At 42.1% G+C, this 24,266-nt stretch overlaps 1 protein-coding gene across 10 annotated transcripts in view; it reads right to left on the bottom strand.

Annotated features, from left to right (window-relative positions):
• The window catches only part of tgo (Aryl hydrocarbon receptor nuclear translocator homolog tgo), a 942,634-nt gene that overhangs the window by 539,887 nt on the left and 378,481 nt on the right, over nt 1-24,266 (bottom strand). For 2 of the 10 annotated variants that reach the window (XM_071670053.1, XM_071669966.1), the window contains exon 1: nt 13,904-14,809. The exons of 5 other annotated variants lie outside the window; for them this stretch is intronic. The gene's annotated coding sequence lies outside the window, so the exon portion shown is untranslated. Of the gene's footprint in view, nt 1-13,903; nt 14,812-24,266 lie in introns of those variants that run through there. 3 more of the 10 variants (XM_071670152.1, XM_071670713.1, XM_071670209.1) reach the window with 3 other exon arrangements.

The raw sequence follows: 24,266 nt of genomic DNA, 5'->3' as shown, positions 1-24,266 counted from the left end.
CAGTGGAGGGAGAGATATCCATAGAGATATATCATGTTTTATACTAATTAAATTACCCAGGTTCTTACCTCTCCATAACGAGATAATGCACAGGTAGGAAACGATATTCCATAACGAGATAATGCACAGGTAGGAAACGATATTCCATAACGAGATAATGCACAGGTAGGAAACGATATTCCATATCGAGATAATGCACAAGTAGGAAACGATATTCCATAATGAGATAATGCACAGGTAGGAAACGATATGCCATAAATCTTTGACCACGACGCCACGACCCCTGAACTCGACAGTGCGATCACCGAGCACGACCCACAGGTGGCACTGCTTTACTTTGAATCTCACCATCCAGGGGCTGGTTAAAGGTCAAACCACCATTAATAAATAAAGATCGCATCGTAACGCTCATTAGGGTTAACATACATACATACATACATACATACACAAACATTTACATAACTGGGAGTTGACACTGTTCCTATCCTGTGACCAGAGTCCCACATTAGGGGAATAGAAAATGAGACAAACTGTCTTCCAGCAAATATTACATCAGCTTTCATCTGTTCATCTCTCAAGTTTGGTCACCCCATATAAAGAATCACAAAAAGGTAATAAAATCTAGAGGAAGAAATAAAAAAACAGATGGTACCATAATTAAGAGAGTGCAGCTGCAGGGAAGGCCTAGAGGCTTTGAATTTGGCCATCCTGGAAGAGAGAAGAGTGAAGGTGATCTGATCACAACCTTTGTAAGTTGTTAAAATCGACTGCTGATGATGCAGACATCATCGTGAGATGTAGGCACAGTACAACCGGAGGAAATCAAGCCAGAAACTTGTGAGAAGTACTCTTATAGTAGGAGAGTTAGAGGAACGGAAAAAGATGACTGATGACATGGTTCATGTAGACAGAACACAGAAATTCAAACTGTATGATTGTTAAGAATGTTCACGAGATGAGGCCTTACGAGTGTAAAACTCTCTCTTCGTACAGTAAAAAACCGTAATTAATGACACTAGAAACTTAAAAGAATGAGGTGATCTAAGTGCAAAGAAATAACAAAGCTGAACTATACAAATTACGAGAACAAATGTTGATAAAAAAAAAGTTCGACTATAGCAAGCAAGAGGATAACCTCTTAATTTGCATCATAAAATAATACCCAAAATAAACATGATATATAATGAGAGAGAGAGAGAGAGAGAGAGAGAGAGAGAGAGAGAGAGAGAGGGGGGGGGGGATCATATACCGGTTATACAACAAAAACTCAACAGGGCGTAATCTCAACTGACAATTGAATTATCGATAATCTAGCTTGAGAGTGGGCAATAATGACTCTAAATTATAATTACCTCAAGAGCTATATTCTCTTGGGAAGGTTTCCCCCAGGTACCAGTGATGAAGATGCATGTGTGAGTCGGTTAAGTTATCTTCCACCTGACTAATACGCCACCAGCACATACTTATGGCAGGAGGAACGCCTCCCCAAGTGCACCCAACCCCGGGGAATACTCTACGGCCTTCACAGGTACTCACACACTGCCTCAACCTCATATATCAGAGGCACCTTTAACATACTAGGTGAACAACCTGGTGTAATAATAACAATAATAATAATAATAATAATAATAATAATAATAATAACAATCGCTAGGGATAGGGGAGAAAGAATATTGCCCATGTATCTCCTGCATGTCGTAAAGGGATACTAGCAGAAGCGACAGGGGAGGGTGGGGCTGAGAAGTCTGCCCTCCTGTATTACTTTCCAAAAGGAGGAACAGAGGAAGGAACGAAATGAGGATCTCTCCTCAAATGCTCAGTCATATGTTCTGGACGGTACCTCTCACGCCGGAATACTGAATAAATATGAAAGAAAATAATACTAATAATAATAACAATAATAATAATATAATAATAATAATAATAATAATAATAATAATAATAATAATAATAATGCTATGAATATTGATATAACACACTAAATATAGAGAACTGAACTATTCAACTAGGGGAAGGACGTAACCAACACCTGCCTCACAGGAATAATGAAGGTGTAATGAACATGGCAGACGGTGTGGGTGTGTTGTAGCAGCGGTCAGCGCCGGGCCATACTACTGAACACTCGGGAATGTAACTAAACAGGAGCCGTAGAAAGTTTCTTTTTTTTTCTTTGTGTGTGTGTGTGTGTGTGTGTGTGTGTGTGTGTGTGTGTGTGTGTGTGTGTGTGTGGACTGCTGACCAGCAGGATCCGTCGTCCATGTTACCACAGCCCTGGTGAAACCCACTCTCACTGTGGAAGCCGCATTTGCTCTACACTACACAGGCAACTTCCTGTCACTACTAAAAAAAGAATTTTTTTTTTATCAAAAACTTGTAATCAAATACCTACATGTGATGAGAACACATGGCAAATTGACAAAAGAGTTACGTTCCATAACTAGCAACAGATCTGCATATCCTAGCGGTTCGCAGCACGGTCATGTCTACCCCTGAAACGCCAGTCAAAACTCTGAATCATTTTCTGTGCAAGTGCACGGCGAGATGTGGCGTTGTCACACATACCGACCGACCGACCTTCAGCATGGCAGCCCTCACACTACACCACCACCAACTCCCACACATTATAACATGAAAAACACCAGGAGAACAAACATCGATCTTCATGAACCAGACTTCATGAAGGCCTCCGACAAATGTCAACAAGTGACATCTCATTATATGCGCAAAAATGAGAAAAATAAATCTGAACAAAATAGAACCCGCGAGAAAAGTAACAGCTCGTAGCAGAGCCACCGCCTCCTTGGCGTAGGCATCTTTCAATTAACAGAGCTTCCCGCACTGCTGTACAGAACACTCACACACATAGTTACATATTATACTTGAACCTTGAACCCGTGCGGGAATCACCTGATCACAGGACGATGACAATCGAGAACATGAGACACGCCGCATCTGTCAGCAAGGTCTCCGGAAATGAAGAAGAAGTCCAGTGAGGAACAGCAACTCAACTCCTCCGCCACGAGACGAACCAGGAAATCACACCACAGGTACCAGTATAACGCGCACGACGGCACACGACCCGTACCACACGAGTCGAGGTCGTGGTGATAGGTGCGACAACGTCACCTGTGCAGAATATAACACAGGGATTGTTGAGTCCTTAATGATGGTGATGACAGCCTGCCACCAGAACAGCACAACCACTGATGACGTAACTGAAAACAGTCGCTACGCAACCGACTGCCAGGTACTACCAAAATATAAGACCGGAGAATTTGCCATGAATACGGCAAATTGTCGTTTACCGCTCATACTTCTCGATACAACTGAGTTACTGGGGCAAGAAAGATGACCAAAAACTAGATAATTACTCGTTGGGAGGAAAAACTGGTCGGAACGTGCTAATCAAATATATCGTGGAGCAGAGAGAGGGTGTAAGAATGATCATAGAAAACGACCAAAATGTGAAGGGCCCACCGTCTGATTAAACTACTCCAAGGTAAATATGAGGAACTTGAACTTCAACAAATAACTGCAAGATGTGCCAGAACGCACAAGTATTGAACACAGACAATGCACATCACCATCAAAACAACACACCGAAACATGTGCAGAGGTAGAGGATAGCCTCTGTAACTTGCTTAATGTAAGGTAAGCTAACGTAAACATGATACTCCTGGTAATGCATTACTCTAAATATCTAACAAAGCGGATCTCCCACCTCAAACCACACACAAGACCACTAAAAACGAACTTGGCGGACTGCCTTTAACCTAAGCAAGACTAATCTCCATACATAATAATAATAATAATAATCATAATAATAATAATAATAATAATAATAATAATAATAATAATATTAATAATAATTATGAAATAATGATGGTGCAGCGGTTAGAGTTGCTGTGCGAGACGCATTCTTGGGCTGCCCAGGGTGGAGTGCATATGTTCGAATCCTGGTTACGGTAGTCGGTCCAAAGTCAACCATGCTATTCTTCAACCATCCCAAGTAATTGATCTATAAAATTGGCTCCTAGCTTAGGTTTGGGTATATATATATATATATATATATATATATATATATATATATATATATATATATATATATATATATATATAAAGAGATGTCCTCAATTACGACGTCAGCTATCCTGGTCTTAGCTAATATAAGAAAATGGACAGCTCTTAAACTACACAGGTCAGCCCTGGTATCCAATTTCTTTGAGATATCACAGAGCACACGTGCACAAGTGACAAGCTCCACACTACCTAAAAGAATGTAATACTTGCCTTTCTGCTAGATGTGACCACCCTCTACAACAGCAAAAGAATGAGACGGAAAAGAAAGAGAAGGAACGGAAGAAAGTTACCTAAATCACATATACACACACACACACACACACACTCACACACTTTATGTCCCCAAAACTAAGCCCGACGCCCACCCCCACACGTATAATCCAACAACCACAGCAGGGGGCCTGGCTGCCCTTTTCCTACACACGAGATCTACCCTCCTTGAAGGAACGACCTAGCACCCAGCGGGAGGGCTGCTCTCACACTGTATACGACTACTTTCCACACGGTGTGACCTAAAAACCCGCACGAGGGCTGCCCTTAAACTCAACACGAACACCCTGCAGCCGGGATGCCCCTACAGCCAGGGGTAAGCTGCCCCCAAACTCCTCACGACCTCCCTCCAGCAGATCTGACCCAACATCAACCAAGAGAGTTGCTCTTGCAAGGTACTCCACGTGACCATCCTCTAGACGGAATCACCCAAAAACCATGAGAACCTCCCTCTAACTACACATGACCATACTGAAGATAATATGTCTCAAAAGCTACAAAAAAAGGCGCCTCAAACTACACATACCCATCCTCCAACGGGTACGCTCCAGGAGGAAAAAAAAATGATGGTTACCCTTCAACTGTACACGGCACCTTAACATGATATACCTTCCCCTGAAAAAAAAAAAAAAATGCTCTACCTTCAAGCTACACACAACAGACGGCAAACCTAAAAGCCACCCGTTGGCTCCCCTTAAATTAGACATAATCATCCAAAACTATAGCTGGGCCAGCGGACTGCACTTGAGCAAGACGTTCCCTCACACCAGACAGTACTACCCACACCGGTGAGCAGCAACAATCTACACCAACTCCCTCACAAAAGCGCACAATAATTCCCGTGTCGTGACAAGCAACAATCACTTAACCACATTCATGTCTGTGTACGGCGGCAAATTAATAATAAATTTCCACAAAACAACAAGTTGCAGCCAAGTTATCACACGTTTGAGCCCCACAAAGATGTGCTTAATTAATAATAAATCAGGAAGAGGCCGGACATGGCGGTAAGTTATGACGTGTTAAAAGTCCGGCGACCACAGATGGATATGCCTCCAGACTGGCCACCCCGCCCGCCTGGAGTGGCGTGTCCGAACCCACCACTCTCCCCGCTAACAAACACACTTCATCCGTCATCACACATCACTTGTTAACTAACATATTTACCGACCAAATCAACAACACAGCATTCACTAAACCCCACTACGGTACATGATGATGACACGATTCAGCATGCATGTTAGCACGGTCTTCTGCTTTGGTCTTCTGCTTTTCGAGGTATTTCGGGTAACAGCGTCGAGCGCCACAGTACACAGTATCAGGCCAGACGTTCAGTGTGGTGATGACTGACCTCCAGCAGCCAGCCTGATCATAACGGATCTAATAATATCACCTCCTGCTGTGTGTGCGCGCGCGAGCATCGCCGGCCTGGGACTGTGTAGTATGGCTCCTGACACTATATCACCTCACTACCTATAGAAGGAGGCAATCATTGCTCAGGTCTCTCTTATCATTCTGGGCAGGCAATCCGACAACCACATTCTCGATCACTTTAACTCACTAAGAAAAGAACCAAATCTTCAACTTAACGCAGCAGTTGGTGCTTTTCGGACAACTGTCTTGTCTTCATAAATAAGTAAAATAAGACGAAAATATCGTCCTCCAGGAATTATATAATCTACAAGCAATGTATGGACACCTTACGTCCTGCTGCAGTGATGAATGTAACCTGAGGGACACAGACAGGCCTCAACCCCCTAGCCCAGCAACAGACATGACTTCAACCAGCGGGATAGAGAGCCAAGCCCTCAAGCCCGCCTGAGCAACACACGCGCCTCATTATCAGTCAATTATCGTTGTTAATTACAATTACATAATGAAAGGAGGGGGTATGGGGGATCTGGGATGAGCAGCCCCTGTCTAGAGAGTGCTGCCCCACATGAAGTGTGCCTCACATGCCCACCACCACCATCTGCTTCCTCACTACCCACCTGCTGTGCCTCACCTCACCCATCCACGTTTCATAATACACCAACAAATACAGCCGGCACATTCGGATCATGCATCAGGATATATATATATATATATATATATATATATATATATATATATATATATATATATATATATATATATATATCGAGAAAGAGAAAGCTATAACAAATTTCACCCAGTAAACACGTTCTACAAGTGACCTATACACGAGATCTACTCGACACAAACAGACGACCGTTACCCCACGTCCAACAACGTAATACATGACCATAACTTTACACTCCTTCACAAGGAGGTAACTACCACCACGAGCTACGGGGAGGAGGTCGCTTGTCCCGGACAAAATTCAATGTACTGACATTCTTGACTTCTTATCAAGACACATGAGAGAGGAGAGAAGAGGAGGGGGTCTAGTGCACACGTGACCACTAGCAAGGGTTTACAATACAGGTAAACTAAAGTAAAAGGTTTGCTATAGAACTGACCACGAGTAAGAGGTCTACCAAACAAGTGACCAGTGGTACTGGATATGTCATACAGGTGACTACAAGTGAAGGGCTTACTACAGAGGTGATCATTAGTATAAGATACACTGCACAGCTGACCACTAGCATAAGGTCTACTATATAGGTGACAATTAATACAAAGTCTACAATACGTCTGAGCACTTGTATAAGGTCGACTAAACAGATAACCGCTAGTATCGGTTCCACTATATAACTAACCAGCGAAAAAAAATATGTACACTCGAGTAACAGTCCACAATTTAGAGTACTTCAGTAACATGTAAACCAACATAAATCTTTGCTAGTAACTTACCCCAGCTGACGTCAATCATTAAGTGATTTAAAGACAAGAATAAACCGTTCATACACTCGTGTGTTGCACTAAAGTCTTCGCATTACATACATTACATACCTCACGACCTAGCAGGCCGTACTCAACAGATGTCGAATTGGGGCCGGAAATTCAACATATAACTCCTCCAGTTCATCGCTTCCAGGTAACATTTCTGAATTCGAATAAAACATGAGAGGAAACCTTCAAGGCACAGAATCATGTTACAGATGTTAAGATACTTGAAAGCCGTTACAGAGATTAAGTGAAAGTTTGCGAGTACAACTCGAAGACTTAAACATTCTTATTTTCCAGTAAAATGCTGTTTATATGATATATAACTTTATATGTATATAGACTTCATACCGAGTATCCCCAAAACAATGAAATCCTTTTCAATTCTGGCTGACCAGAGGAGAGGGGAAACCACTAGCTGCGCCACACACACACACACACACACACACACACACACACACACACACACACACACGTCACCATGTTGCCGGTGTTACTATTCAATAAAGATTATCGTCATATTATTCGTTTGGCCACAATAAATCTCGACCAGTGTAAAAACCTGTACCTTGTGCCGCCATCAACTAGTTCCCAACACCGCCCGAGATGTTATCCACAAAAATATTTGACAATACAAACTTTACAACAAAACGTAACAACCGATACCTTACACTACAATATATATATATATATATATATATATATATATATATATATATATATATATATATATTATCTGGAAAGGATTTCATTTTGAGAATCTCAAATGGAATAAAATTCTTTCCACAAAAAAAAAAAAAAGGTCCAGACACATCACTATTATGATAATAGTCCACCCCACAACCCTGCAGCTCCGAGTCTCCACCACACACACTAGGAGAACTTCCACGACGAGATAGGCTACACCTTTCGTCATCACACGATGATACAGCCTTCCTGCTGCTGCTGCTGCTGCTCACTACTCATTCCTACTGTAACCACAAGTATGCTCGAGTCCGGTAACACCATCTATATATATATATATATATATATATATATATATATATATATATATATATATATATATATAATATATATATATATTAATTATAAGGGCATCAACATGAGCCTTTGTCAGAGTATTCAAGTTCTGAATAATGGAAGAAAATCTTCGGTTACCTATAGATCAAAGCATTGCGGATAAACAGTTTGGTTACATAATTTCTATAAAAAAAATAGAAAAATGGAAAAAAAATGACGGAAAATCCTCCGACAGTAAAATTGAGCCCGGCTTCACGCTGCTGTTCTCAAGCTTGACGTGGTTGGCCATGGTATTTTGAACACACACACACACACACACACACACACACACACATTACCTGAGCCAGAAGCACTGGCACACCCGGGGACCAGACTGTCAGTGAGGAGAGCCTCTGCCAAGCGTCCACCTGACGCATCTTTGCACGTGAACACCCTGGTCTAGCCTGAGTATTGCCACACATGACGCCCTTGAGACTAGAATGTACATCACCAGCTCCCATACCTTTTATATCTATTTCAACCCTACATATCCATCTATCTACACACACACACACACACACACACACACACACACATACGCACTTTTTCGCCATTTCCCGCCTTATTGCAGACTGCGCCACGAACATAAAGACGGTCTCATTTTCAGAGTTATACTTTCATGTATAATACTCTGAACCCACCTGTCCCCCACAAACCAAGTCAAGCCCCCATAGACCGTTGTTCCGTAGGCATCCCCTGAATACGACCTGGTTCAGCCGACTGACAGTACGTCATCCCCTCTTAAACACACCGCTCCAGTTCGTTCTTTCCCCTGCATTGGGATATATAATGAATTATACATGACAGCTAGAGGATGGATGTGAGCAAACGAGGTATTTTCAAGCCTGTTTCTAGCGCTACCCTGCTATCGCGGAAAATAGCGAATATATATATATATATATATATATATATATATATATATATATATATATATATATATATATATATATATATATATATATATCTTTCTTCTTTCTTTCATACTCTTCGCCATTTCCCGCCTCAGCGAGGTAGCGTTACGAACAGAGGACTGGGCCTCTGAGGGAATATCCTCACCCGGCCCCCTTCTCTGTTCCTTCCTTTATTTTTAATTACCACAGGAACCTTCTTTGGGGAAAAAATATGTACGTACGAGATATTCAAAACTGGCCAAACGGCAGCTAATTCTGTCGTCAGAACGGAAAGTTCTGGCAATCGTGGCTGCCACTCTCGACACTTTCTATACAAGCGTGACCTTCTGGACATGTCAGTACGACCCTTGGCCAGGCCAATATACCCAAGGGTCGTATCATAGTAATGAAGGTGTTAAATAACATTTTCTTAACGCCCTTCCTCATACCTTACATAATTCCCACAATTTACATCAGTTCGTTCTCATATTAACAGCAACTTTTCCAACAAAATCCTTACCCTCGTCCACTTACAACATTTTGTCCAGTGAAATGATTTTTGACAAAAGAAATGTAAACTACTACACTGCAATCTGGTGATTTAATACCAAACACGAATAAAATGGTTAGGTATGGCAGCACTACAAGTATAGGAAGAGAATGCCTACAGAGCCATGTAAAAAACAAACGATACCCATCTAAAACACCTTTACAGGTCCACACTTGAAACACACCAATCATCTCTCACCAAACATGAACCTATGAACAAAAATCAAATGCAAATAGGAGCAACAAAACTTAATCCGTGGCTCAGAAATAAACCTTGAAAAATCTGAAATTATAGTCTTGAAAAAAAGAGCAGACTGAAATCTAAGTCTTCAAAATACATGATAATTGTAACACTACAGCTCACGACTGTTTCCTCACGTACAGTGACCAGAAATAACGGTAGGAACCTGAACAAGTTGTAGGGAAGATGTAAACATTCTTAATTGTCTTTTCTACATTGAGGCATAAATAAACTACCACCAAAATTGGCCAACGCAAAACCTATCAATACAATCAATCATGATTATACGAATTTTTCAACAATATTTCTATCAAATGACTACAACTCTTCAAGATGAAAGTATTTCAACTTTTTTCGCTTTTTTTTCCTTTTGCATTACAGGGTGAAATACACCCTCCGCAGAGACTCTAGCCACGAAAATTATATTAGAATGTGTATTCCATTCATACTTTCTTATATTAGAATGTGTATTCCATTCATACTTTCTTATAAAACTTCCATGTTAGTGCACTGTCTCATTATTAAAAGGTGTTCCTACTGGTTGTTGAGCCGGAGGGAGTGGTGGGTGTAGACGAGCCTTGTACTTTATTTTTCTGTGCTGTATTGTCTCTTATCTAGGAAAGTAGGTAAGTAGGATGCTATTTCTCTCCTCCATCAGTTAACTTCATCCAGACCATGATGTCTTCTGTTAACAGGCCGTCCCTTGTGTTCCCATGACATTACTGCGAGAATAACCTGATCTTCGCCTCTGCCAACATATTCTTGATTACAAACAGAAGCTTGTAAAGAAAACGTTGTGTTATACAACAATTCTTTAAAGAGAAATAACATGTGGAAGACTTGTCTCTGATCGCTGGTGATCTGAACGCAATCGGAGACTTAGAAGCAAACTCTTGCAGTACCAACCTCTTACGTAGCATCATCACACCACTACAGGGATCCCTGCTTTGCCTTCCTCTACTGTTTCCCTAAGTAGTGTTGCTGTCTCAACCAGATAGCACCTGGAATGATCAACATTCTTCCCTTGTTACGTGTGACTACCTCAAGCAGGCAACACCTGGAATCACTACAGTTTCTCTCGGAAGTGATATCACAACGAGATCAAACCAGAGCCGTTGCTGCCGTTTAGAACATCCACAGTAATGCCCATACTCTCAAAGTGATGAGTATCATTCTCATCTTCAGTCTACAACATACGAGAAAGTGCCGTTAACATAAGCAGATCACTTGAGCCAATACTAACGTTACCTTCAAATTATAACACAGCCGATGCAAACGATACCTACGCAGGGGGTAACACTAGAGCCGATACCAGAGTTACTTTCATGAGAAAAAATCTGCCGATACCAACATTATCTTCAGCATATAAGACTGACCGATACCAACGCTACATTCAACATACAACGATGGTACCGATACCAATGTTACATTTGACATATAACAAGGGAACTAACATCGTTACATTTAACATATTCCGATGTCGCCGATACATATGTTACATGTAACAATGGAGCATATACCAGCGTTACATGCAACAGATAACAATGGCGTCGATCCTCCAGAGTTGCCCTCAATTAGAACAACAAAAATGCGGCCAACACCGAAACCCTCATCAGATAGGACAACTATCCAACATAAAACGAACCAATAACAACATTACCCACTTCAGAAATCACTGAAGCCGATAATAAAGCTATCCTCAACAGGTAACGCTCTAGCCGATAGTAACGTTACTTTCAGCAGACACTAGCGATATCTTCAGCAGTTACACCATAGCCGACAGCAAAGTTACTCTCAGCATATAACACTAGTGTTACCTTGCGTAACTATTAGTATCAGCATCGCGGTAACGAGAGGAAGACTTCAATAACGACAGTTATCTCTGGTTATCATAGTTTCAGCAGTGCCGATACCCGAAGCAAGAAATATCTACCCCGATGCACCGATACATCTATCCAAAAAAGTAAGTGCCAATATTACTGATACTAACAATTTGTAACACCTGCAGCGAAATCTATAAATCTGACTCAAATTTATTTCAGACAACTACGACAACCTATTATTTCTATCATTCTGAAGAATAAATATAATGATTCACAAATACAAATAAATCACCTCACTAAAATTATAACAAAACACGTGTGAAAAACTCGCAAAAATCTTTACCTTAACAGCTGTGAAAAAAAAACACGGTAAAATTACAGAGAAATGCGATAGCTACGATGCGGCAAAACTTCAGTCCAATAAATATAATGTAAACACGACGCTCTCATTAATCATGGTGTAGTTAACTCGGCCATAACAACCGACACATTTTCACCTCCCTTAGGCACGATGGTGTCACCCTTGAGCAAGAATATTACGACGACTGATCACAAAGTTATTATCCTTGGGCATCTTGGCCCAGCCAGCCTCTGACTTGACCGTCGAGGGTTAAGGCAACAGCTTGCCAATCATACCCAAGAGTCGTAGTGACGTCCTCATGGCGTCCAGATTGATTTACGAGCCACATGAAATGATTCGGCTTAATCCAAATATCGGCCGACATAAGTTCGGTCATCGATAATCAAGTTCCCCCCTGAAAGAACCCATATCCTGGTATACCTGGTGATCACCAAGGTATTCATGACCAGGTGAGGAACACCGGCTACGGTAGAATACCTCTGTAATACACCGTACATCCTAGTGAACACAGCAAGACCTGCTGCTATATACATCCTAGTCTCACAGTGACCACGTACCGGGTGGGAGGCTTGGCTGGGTGTGGAAGAGAAGGTAATCATTTTTTGTTCTTTTTTACCGTCTGTCGTGCCAAGCAGCGACAGTCTTTTTTTCTTCCTTGCCCTCTGCCGTCGCCATTACAGATACCTTGGTTTACCTGATGTATTCCCAGGGTCGAGTCTTGGGGTCAGTCCCTGTGTTCCCACGGCCTAGGTCACGTCCCTATACACTCGACCGATGATGGTCAACATATCTTTCCTGAACACCCTACATGGTGAGTCCACACACCCAGCTACATGGTGAGTCCACACACCAACAGACGGGGAAGGGTGGTGGCCGTTCCCCGACGCCTTACGTACATCCAGCGGCGATGTGAGGCTGAGGCAGTCAAGAGCAACATGAGGGCGGTGACACTGCAACATGAGGGTGGAGCGGCGGGAGGCCGGGTGCTCACCACCTTCGCCGCCGTTGCTGCCTCACAACTCAATCCTGCCACTCACATGCTGACCACAAAACACTTCTTTCGACAGGTTGATGCTAACCATCATAACTACGTGTCCTGGTGCTCTCGTTTGCACAATGCTTCCAGTTCCATACAAGTATCTGAGATATTATAAATGCTGAATGATTAGAAACAAAAAAAAATGTCTAACTTCCAGTAATCAATTTTAACCACGACGGATCGACCTTGGGATAGGATACCCTGACCTCTGACCTGACCCATCAGGTCATCATATCCAAGGGTCGTAGTCACGCTCACGTATCAAACCGTCGAACTCGAGGACTGAAAGTCGTGCTTCAGGGGTCCTGGTGACGGGACAAGCCTGGTTCATCTAGTACGGTAATTTAACCTGCACTGTCCCATCCGTTGACGATGCTTCACTTTACAATTCCACTTAAACAACTACAGTTGCCAGATTTTCCACCGTCACTTCACCGAGTACTTTTCAAAGTTCTTACCCAAAAAAAGAAAAAAAATATATATATATATATAAAACTGCACATACACGTGCTCTCCAGCACCTGAGGGAATGGTCACAAATGGTCATAACTATCAGGTTTATCAATCAAGTTCTATAACCACGAGTGGATTATCTATGGTTTTATCACAGTTAAACAATTCCATGAAAACACTTCATCCATCCGGTAGGAAAACCCGAGGTGAAGAATCCTTGCTTTGGTCAGCCACTAACACTGTCCCTCAACGATATCCTTAACTATGGTCCAGGGTGGGTGTACATCATACCAGCAGAGCCGTCCGGATACACACACACAACCCGGTCACTCCCGCCCGAGCTGATACACCAGGAGGGTAGCAGCGGGACTACCGGCGACGTTATTGGGCTGGGTAGTGAGGCGGTGGTGTACGGGTGTAGGGAGGTACGGGTGTAGGAACACGTGGGGAGTGACAGTGGAGCGGTGGAGGAGGCAGCCAGCGATAGAACAGCCTCCACAACAGCACGCTCACTAACGCACACCTCACCGCCTCGGTACACAACATCCCCGTCTACGCTACGATCGTGACTCGGCCTCGCGGTGACCAACTCGACAATTTTTGGATCGTTGGACGTCATTACAGCGCCTTCGCGAGTACCTGGCCTCACTACCTGGTGTTAAACATATATAATGAAAGTATCTTATGAGTGAACACGTGATGGAAGCTACTGGTCTCCGAAGTACTTTCAAAAGCTGCCTATCAAGGGCCGCAGCTTAACACGCGACATGGCAACTCGCCCCAACAAACGTTTACATTGAGTTCACGAGAATTTTCCCTGATGAACAAGTTGTCTCATAATTTTTAATACAATTTCATCAATCAAACTAATGAGTCAAAAGACGTCCAAAACAAACCCTTCGCCTCTAAGGAAAAAAAATAAAAAATTAATCACCCGACAAAAATGGGTCTTGAGTTTTGAGTCGGCAGACCGGCAATTTCGAGCCATCCATCAGGAGGAGGCCAGCATTAATATTGCCAGGAGGAATAGTAATGAAGGCAAATCCATAACAGTCATCATGAGATCACTTGATACCGGGGAAGAGACCAGGAACGGACGCTAACCCAAACCGATCATTAGCTTGCCAGATACAATTGCCCTGGCCGATCCAACAGCATAATACCCCAGTACTGGTCACCACAGCCAATTGGCTGGTGCTCCACGCCTCCACCACCACCAACCGGGCTTCGCTAGTTACTCCCATGGCACTTAACCACAGTCTTCCATCTCCAGCGATGAACCTCAGAAGAAAAGAACAGTAACTAAAACTATCATTATAACAAATGACCAACACAATCATCATTCAACCCAGCTCTGACATACACTACCAAGGGACTCCTACCGTTTCCCAATATATATATATATATATATATATATATATATATATATATATATATATATATATATATATATATATATATATATATATATATATATATTCAACAAAACTTCGCCTGCTCGAGTGAAAATCACCTTTGGCAAAGCTTCATCATCGGGAATACAGTCTCAAGAACTCCTTACTCAGAGGAGTTCCAGCTACTGGAATAGCGCAGCCTTGGACAGCAGGAGCCCTTTAACTGTGCGTTCAAGCTTTTAGAGAAATTGGTCCTGGGGCTTATATATATATATATATATATATATATATATATATATATATATATATATATATATATATATATATACATATATATATATATATATATATATTTACGTTGGAGGTTCCAGTCACGAACAGAAGTCCACATCATGGCTGGGCCTTAACTGAAATACAGAGAAAGTAATGAAAGAGAAAAAGATGAGACATGGGAAAGTACCTGAGAATTTTGGAGCACGTGAAAAATCTGTCTTTTATAACGAGCCAGGTCATAGTTACTGAGAAAGAAATGAGAGGGTAGAGAGTTCTAGAGTTTCGAATAGACAAAGAAACAGTCATCAAAACGGCCACACAGTAATCATGTGACGCAGCAGCATGCCGAGTGTTGCGTGGTCTAGCTAGTGGTGGGGGTACACAAGCAGTCAGTTCTCGGGAGCAAAAACCACAGTAATACCTACAGAAGAGGGAAAGTGAACCAGCATTGCGGCTTTGGGCAAGAGGGTCAAGTTTGAAAGTTAGCCTGGGACAGTTTATAAGTCGGACCGCTTTCGACTATGTCAAGTAAGGATGCAGAGCTACAACCGCCCCAGATGTGAGATCATTACTTCATACAGAGACTGATCAGTCCTTTGTATAAGAGAGGCAACTGTTCAGAAGAAAAGAAATTTCGACATCTAAACATGAATCTCAGTATCTTAAAGGCAGACTTAGCCATTTCCGTAATGTGGGGTTTCCAAGATGAGAATGGATGATACAGTAATACCAAGTATGGTCATAGAGTTAAGAGGTGGAATTACAGAACCATCTAAGGAAAGAGGAAAGTTGAGGAATTCTTTTTATAAAGACATGGGCAGAAACTGGGTCTTGAAGGCATTAAACTTAACCAGAGTCCATCTACCCAACTGAGATATCCTGTTCAGGTCTGAGTACACTGAGGAAACTGTGACGAGACGAGATGCAGATCGAGATAAAAAAAAAAAAAAGGAGCAGGAAGGAAGGATGTGAAGAAATGCAGTGATGAGTCTTCAGCGCATGAGTGCATTTGGTTATCTGTGGAGGAATGAAAATCGTTGATAAAAGGGAGAAAAAATGTAGGAAACAGGACAGAACCTTGAGGGAAACCGCTATTGATGGAGAAATGGGGAGACGCTGCTCCATAACAACCACAGAGATAAAGTGACCAGAGAGGAAGCTAGCTATGTGTTCGTAAAGTGAGGGAGGGAAGCCAAATGAGGGTAACTTAGAAATGAGACCTCGCTCTCACATCAGTCAAAAGCTTTAAATACATCAAAGGCAACTACATAGGATTCCCTAAAATCTTTCAAGGATGATGACCAGACATTAGTATAAGAGGAAAGAATATCAACACCGGATCTCGCCTTACTTAATCCATACTGGTAATCCGGGAGATAACCAAGATTCAAGATGTCTCGCGATACTGGAGTTAAAGAGAGATTCAAAGACTATGGAAATGATAGTTGTCAAAGCAACAGGACGATCGTACAAGCAGTTAGAACGGGTTTTAAACAGAAACGGAACTGACGAGCAAGCACAAGTGCAAGTTCAGAGGCACACTCTTTCAGTACACGGGGATGGATGTCATCAGGACCATAAGCCTTGCTTACGTCCAGAGAGAGAATCACTTTTCAGGCAGTTAGAAAAGATATTATAGGGACAGGCACATGATCAGTAAGAGGAGCATCACGGGGTGAAGGAAAGTTAAGAGTCATCCAAGGTGGAGTCAAAGGAGAAACGGGAACCAAAGAGAGTTGCTTTGTGTGAGAGAGACCCATACATAACACCTTTAGAACGGAAAAGTGAAGGAAAGGTGGGGCGACAGATGCCCTTAGCTAAAGCACAGAAAGACAGGTCAGTGGTTGAAGAGGAGAGGTAACTGCACGAACTTTAAATAAAGGATAACCGATAACGTACTTGCAATGATTACAGGCAATGATAAAGGCTAAATGGTAGTGATGGATAAGGAGGGGATAAATGTTTACATTCCCACAACAGTAACTTCTGCTATGCGTCTGGCGGAGACATAAGCATCATTACATAAGAGACAGTAATTCATATATATATATATATATATATATATATATATATATATATATATATATATATATATATATATATATATATATATATTATCCCTGGGGATAGGGGAGAAAGAATACTTCCCACGTATTCCCTGCGTGTCGTAGAAGGCGACTAAAAGGGAAGTGAGCGCGCGGGGGGGATCCTCCCCTCTCTTTTTTTCCCCAAAAAGAAGGAACAGAGAAGGGGGCCAGGTGAGGATATTTCCTCAAAGGTCCAGTCCTCTGTTCTTAACGCTAGCTCGCTAACGCGGCAAATGGCGAATAGTATGAAAGAAAGAATATATATATATATATCAAGGTTAAATCGTAATTCATTAGTTCATATAATTTCATTAAGAAGTAAATTTTCTATACATGGAGCAGTACGTATACAAGACAGTGTTCTGATCTTGCTGGTAGCCTCACGTACGTAATAAACTCTTCATCCGTCACATCAAATTGTTCTCACCTAGATCGGCCGCGAAACCTATCATTTCCAACAAATAAATTCTACAGCCTTCCTAATGTCTTCAAAATACACATCAGTGTAAAACTCTCTAGAAATGAAATTCTCAAGGTGTCCAGTGTGTGTGTGTGTGTGTGTGTGTGTGTGTGTGTGTGTGTGTGTGTGTGTGTGTTCACCTATCTGGAGGGAACGATAGAGTTGCAAAGTCGTGTGGCCCCTTCTCCTGAACTTGTCTGACTATCGTACAATTCTTTAATCATCCAAATACTGTCAACATTCACATTTCATCACTCAGATTAGTCCATTTGTCCACAATCATATAACAAATACATCTTTACATCTTTTTTTATGACAATTCTTGCAATCATACTGTCCACACTGTCAATGAACTCTCGTTGCTTTGTCTTACACTTTACCAAGAACTGTTAACAGTCCACACTGTCACTGTGATAAAGACACTTGAAGGTTATAATCAAGTCTCCCCTATCTTCCACTGCGGGCAAATTTATGGCTTCAAGCCACTGCCTGTAACCCACCTCTCTTACAGTGTGTGTGAGTGTGTGTGTGTGTGTGTGTGTGTGTGTGTAATCACATATTTGTATGGTACGGGAGGGAGTATATATTCTGAGGGGCCCCATCTCCTGAACTTTCCGTATTGGCATACAACATTTACAACTTATTACAATAGTATCAGTATTTACACCTGCAACACAACTCGTTCCATTCATTCAGTCCTCGGAATACAAAAGTACATCTCTGCATCTTCTCAACAAGTTGCCAGCTTAACTTCTCGTTACGGCCTCAAGACAATCCATCTTTGCATCTTCCAAAAAAAAAAAGTGGTCGTTAAACTGGTTAAGAAATCTGAAGGTTGCGATAAAGTCGCCTCTTGCTCTTACTCCATGATGAGCAAGTCTTTAGCTTCTAACTTCTCCTCAGGGAATTCATCAACATATCTTTATGCTTCTCTACGAGTGGTCACCAAATATGAGGAGCACAACCGAGTTTTGGCCTAATGTGCAGTGTGAATAATGGTCTGAACATTCCACAACGCAAGTACTTTGATGTAATCCTGATGTTTGCCAGTAAACAGTCTGTTGATTTTGCAATGCCCCTCGGGTGGAGCTCTTGCGACTCCTAAATCCCTTTCCTGCTGGATGATATTCGTATCGAGGCCTTCAATCCATGTGTCCTAACCTCACTGCTACGGATCTACCTGAGCTGAATGTCATCAAAAAAGTTTGCCCAGGTGCTCTGTACTTTAATGCTATCCTCATCACTGTTTACTTCATGATCTGAACATCAATCCTAACTATGTTCAGGTATCAATCCACTTCCCGATAAATGATTTATATTTGTCAGGTATTAATCCAGTCCTTCCGACAAATTATTTAGATTCAGAAGAGCAATTGTCCCAAGGCCGAGCTTTTCCGCACGCTGCTGGTGAGTTCAACCCATTTCGACACGGCTCCCCTGACATCCAAACTTTGTTCCCTTCAACGTCAATAATTTTCTATCCAACTTTAGAGTACCCAGTCGCTATAGCCTGAACATCAACACTGTCAAATGCTTTCTGGCAGTAGTGGAGGGCAATATCCAAGCAGCCTTCTATTCTGAGTCAAAGATTTCGTAGAAGTGTAAAATAATTCTTGCACATGCTCAGCTCTCCTTACATTCATACTGTCTCTCACTAAGGTAGTTTCTCCTTTGCAAGTAGTATTGCAACTACTTTTTGATTACGTATTCTATTGTTCTGTATACCATACTCCTAATATGGTGCGTACAATTTTCCCACCTGCTTCCTTAAAGACAGACATGACGTTTGCCTCTTCCAGTTCCTTGGAACTACACCCTTCTCAAGTAACATATTGAACAATAGTTCTAGCGTCCTGCAGAGAGCATCTGCGCATTCTATCATCGGATATACAGAAACTTATCAGAAGTATATCTGTAATGTACCCTTGCTTCACATGCCATACCCTCACACATACCAACAGAAGGTTCATCCAACGTTTCATCTAAACATTAATATATTCTAGGATCAACACTGATTGCTATGAAGGTATGAACAGCGAACCATCACGTAACACTCAACACCAAATGAACGACCGACACTGAAATAATATCAGCAGAGACACTGCAACACACTATAACAGGTGAAGCACTGCAATACACTATATAAGCTGAGACACACTGCAATACACTATATCAGCTAAGACACTGCAATACACTATAATCGGTGAAGCACTGCAATAAAGTATATCAGCTAAGGCACTGCAATACATATCAGCTGAAGTACTGCAATACAATGTATCAGCTGAGACACTGCAATACACTATATAAGCTGAGACACTGCAATACACTATAGCAGGTCGGCAATACATATCAGCTGAGGCACTGCAATACAATGTATCAGCGAGACACTGCAATACACTTTGTAAACTAAGACACTGCAATACACGATAACAGGTGAAGCACTGCAATACACTAAATAAGCTGAGACACAGCAATACATCACCTAAGACACACCGCAGTACACTATATCAGCTGAGACACACTGCAGTACACTATATCAGCTGAGACACTGCAATACACTATATCAGCTGAGACACAGCAATACAATAAATCAGCTGAGACACACTACAATACACTATATCAGCTGAGACACTGCAATACACTATACCAGCTGAGACACTGCAATACACTATAACGGGTGAAGCACTGCAATACACTATATCAGCTGAAACACTGCAATACACTATATAAACTGAGACACAGCAACACACTATATCAGCTGAGACACAATGCAAAACACTATATAGGCTGAGACACACTGCAATACACTACATCAGCTGAGACACTGCAAAACACTATATCAGCTGAGACAGCAATACACTATATCAGCTGAGACACTGCAATACACTATATCAGCTGAGACACTGCAATACACTATAACGGGTGAAACACTGCAATACACTGTATCAGCTGAGACACTGCAATGCACTATATAGGCTGAGACACACTGCAATACACTACATAAGCTGAGACACTGCAATACACTATATAAGCTGAGACACTGCAATGCACTATATCAGCTGAGTCACTGTAATACACTATAACAGGTGAAGGACTGCAATACACTGTATCAACTGAGACACTGCAATATACTATATCAGCTGACACATTGCAACACACTATATCAGCTGAGACACTGCAATACACTATATCGGCAGAGACACTGCAATACACTATAACAGGTGAAGCACTGCAATACACTATATAAGCTGAGACACTGTAATACACTATATCAGCTGAGACAAACTGCAATATACTATATCAGCTGACACATTGCAACACACTACATCGGCTGAGGTACTGCAATGCACTTTATCAGCTGAGTCACTGAAATACACTATATCAGCTTAGACACTGCAATACACTATATCAGCTGAGTCACTGCAATACACTATAACAGGTGAAGGACTGCAATACACTGTATCAACTGAGACACTGCAATATACTATATCAGCTGACACATTGCAACACACTATATCAGCTGAGACACTGTAATACACTATAACAGGTGAAGCACTGCAATACACTATATCAGCTAAGATAATCCAATACACTATATCAGCTGAGAAAATGCAATACACTATATCACCTACGACACTACAATACACTATAACAGCTGAGTCTCTGCAATGCACTATAACAGGTGAAGCACTGCAATACAATACATAGGCTGACACACTGCAATACATCATATCAGCTGAGACACTGCAGTACACAATATCAGCTGAGACACTGCAATACACTATATCAGCTGAGACATTGCAATACACTATATCAGCTGAGACACAGCAATACAATAAATCAGCTGAGACACAATGCAATACACTATATCAGCTGAAACACCAATACACTATATCAGCTGAGACAACAATACGCTATATCAGCTGTGTCACTGCAATACATTATAACAGGTGAAGCACTGCAATACACTACATAGGCTGAGACACAATGCAATACACTATATCAGCTGAGACACTGCAATACACTATATCAGCTGAGACACAGCAAAGAACTTTATCACATGAGACACACAGCAATGCACTATATTAGCTGAGACACACTACAATACACTATATCAGCTGAGACACACAGCAATGCACTATATCAGCTGAGACACACAGCAATGCACTATATCAGCTGAGACACACAGCAATGCACTATATCAACTGAGACACACAGCAATGCACTATATCAGCTGAGACACACAGCAATGCACTATATCAGCTGAGACACACAGCAATGCACTATATCAGCTGAGACACACAGCAATATACTATATCAGCTGAGACACACAGCAATGCACTTTATCAGCTGAGACACACAGCAATGCACTATATCAGCTGAGACACAGCAATGCACTGTAACAGCTGAGACACACTGCAATGCACTATATCAGCAGAGACACACAGCAATGCACTATATCAGCTGAGACACACAGCAATGCACTATATCAGCAGAGACACACAGCAATGCACTTTATCAGCTGAGACACACAGCAATGCACTGTATCAGCTGAGACACACAGCAATGCACTATATCAGCTGAGACACACAGCAATGCACTGTATCAGCTGAGAAACACTGCAATGCACTATATCAGCTGAGACACACAGCAATGCACTGTATCAGCTGAGACACACAGCAATGCACTTTATCAGCTGAGACACACAGCAATGCACTGTATCAGCTGAGACACACAGCAATGCAATATGTCAGCTGAGACACACAGCAATGCAATATGTCAGCTGAGACACACAGCAATGCACTTTATCAGCTGAGACACACAGCAATGCACTGTATCAGCTGAGACACACAGCAATGCACTTTATCAGCTGAGACACACAGCAATGCACTGTATCAGCTGAGACACACAGCAATGCACTATATCAGCTGAGACACACAGCAATGCACTGTATCAGCTGAGAAACACTGCAATGCACTATATCAGCTGAGACACAGCAATGCACTGTATCAGCTGAGACACACAGCAATGCAATATGTCAGCTGAGACACACAGCAATGCAATATGTCAGCTGAGACACACAGCAATGCACTGTATCAGCTGAGAAACACTGCAATGCACTATATCAGCTGAGACACACAGCAATGCACTGTATCAGCTGAGACACACAGCAATGCAATATGTCAGCTGAGACACACTGCAATGCAATATGTCAGCTGAGACACACTACAATACACTATATCAGCTGAGACACACAGCAATGCACTATATCAGCTGAGACAACAACAACAATGTAAACATAGAACCGCACTCAAAAACAATGACACAAACAAAGACATATACAAAAAAAATGGAAAAAAAAATCATCATCTTCCACGTCCATCTCTGGTACAAACCAAATCTATTCATGACCACCATAGGTTACACCCCAACACCCTTAAAACCTAGTGTAGGCACACCAGAAACAAAGTGACACCGGCAACACCAGAAACACTGGCGCGCATATCAACTTCAGACACACTTGGCACAACACTAGACGCAGAACAATGGCTTGGAACCCGACATGCAGGACACTACCGCACACAACAGCACAATGGCACAAACAGGAACACCGCACACAACAGAGACGGCCTGAGGGTCATGTACGTACACCAAGGGGATTACAGTCTTGATCGTAACAGGAGATGGGAGACAGCGAGACCCACCCACCTATCCACATCTTCCCCGGCGGCCAGCACGCTGCTCCTCCCGGGGAGACACGCTTACCTCCACCCACCACCACTCGCCCTAGGAAGCTCGTGTCTCGTCCTCCCTCACCCACCCCAAACGACAGCTAGGCCAAGACACACACACACACACACACACACACACACACACGTACCCACCTCAGTGTTTCTCTAAGCCTGATCATCATGACAATCCACCAATTATCATCATAGCAAGTTGCCCTGCTCCTTACCTAACCTCTGCAGTCAGGGATTGCCTCAGGGATAATTCCCTCTCAGTACCTGGCATCCCACAAGCGCCTCTCTCGGTCATACTGACAATCGAGACACCTTCCACTTCTAGAGACCATGTTAACATCTACAAGTAGCCCCCTCCTTCCCATTAATGTTATGTTATTGACTACTTCCATCTGGGCAACTCTAACTCTTTATGAGCACTTCTCTCTGGTCATAATCATCTAACCCTTAAGTGAACACTTTCCTCTGGTCAAATCTTACGAGTACTTCTTTATAGCTATAGCCATCAATAATTCTGTCATCACTATCTTAATCCTTATCGTTACGTTGGAGTACTTGGTCATGTGAGACGCACTTATCTGTACTTCCTCTGGTCATATCTAGCCCCTTATCAGTACTTACTCTGGTCATATCTAGCCCCTCATCAGTACTTACTCTGGTCATATCTAACCCCTTATCAGTACTTCCTCTGGTCAT

This window comes from Panulirus ornatus, chromosome 1, assembly GCF_036320965.1.
Source record: "Panulirus ornatus isolate Po-2019 chromosome 1, ASM3632096v1, whole genome shotgun sequence".
Lineage (NCBI taxonomy): Eukaryota > Metazoa > Arthropoda > Malacostraca > Decapoda > Palinuridae > Panulirus > Panulirus ornatus.
The sequence above is the reverse complement of the archived record's forward strand: the minus strand, read 5'-3'. Positions and strand labels throughout refer to the sequence as shown.